Source organism: Myotis brandtii, unplaced genomic scaffold (assembly GCF_000412655.1).
Source record: "Myotis brandtii unplaced genomic scaffold, ASM41265v1 scaffold29, whole genome shotgun sequence".
Lineage (NCBI taxonomy): Eukaryota > Metazoa > Chordata > Mammalia > Chiroptera > Vespertilionidae > Myotis > Myotis brandtii.
In genome coordinates, this window is record NW_005361075.1 from 2441655 (window position 1) to 2441866 (window position 212).

Here is a 212-nt window from a genome sequence, read left to right on the forward strand (position 1 = left end):
GGAATTGGGGTGCCCTTTCTGTACATTCTAGGCAAGGTGGAGACCCCATTTGAAGAGGGAATTGAAAACAGAGAATTCAGGCAGGCAGGTCCAAGCCGCCTCTGAGTGAGGACGCGGAAAGTTCCTTCGAGGTGTGGTTTGCAGGGGACAGTACCTGAGAAACAGTAGCACGGGGAGCTCACCCCCGCCGGCGCCGGGGCGGGCGAGGAGAT

The 212-nt window shown here is 58.5% G+C and overlaps 1 pseudogene; it reads left to right on the forward strand.

Moving 5' to 3' along the window:
- The window catches only part of LOC106726602, a 29044-nt pseudogene that overhangs the window by 17439 nt on the left and 11393 nt on the right, over positions 1 to 212 (forward strand).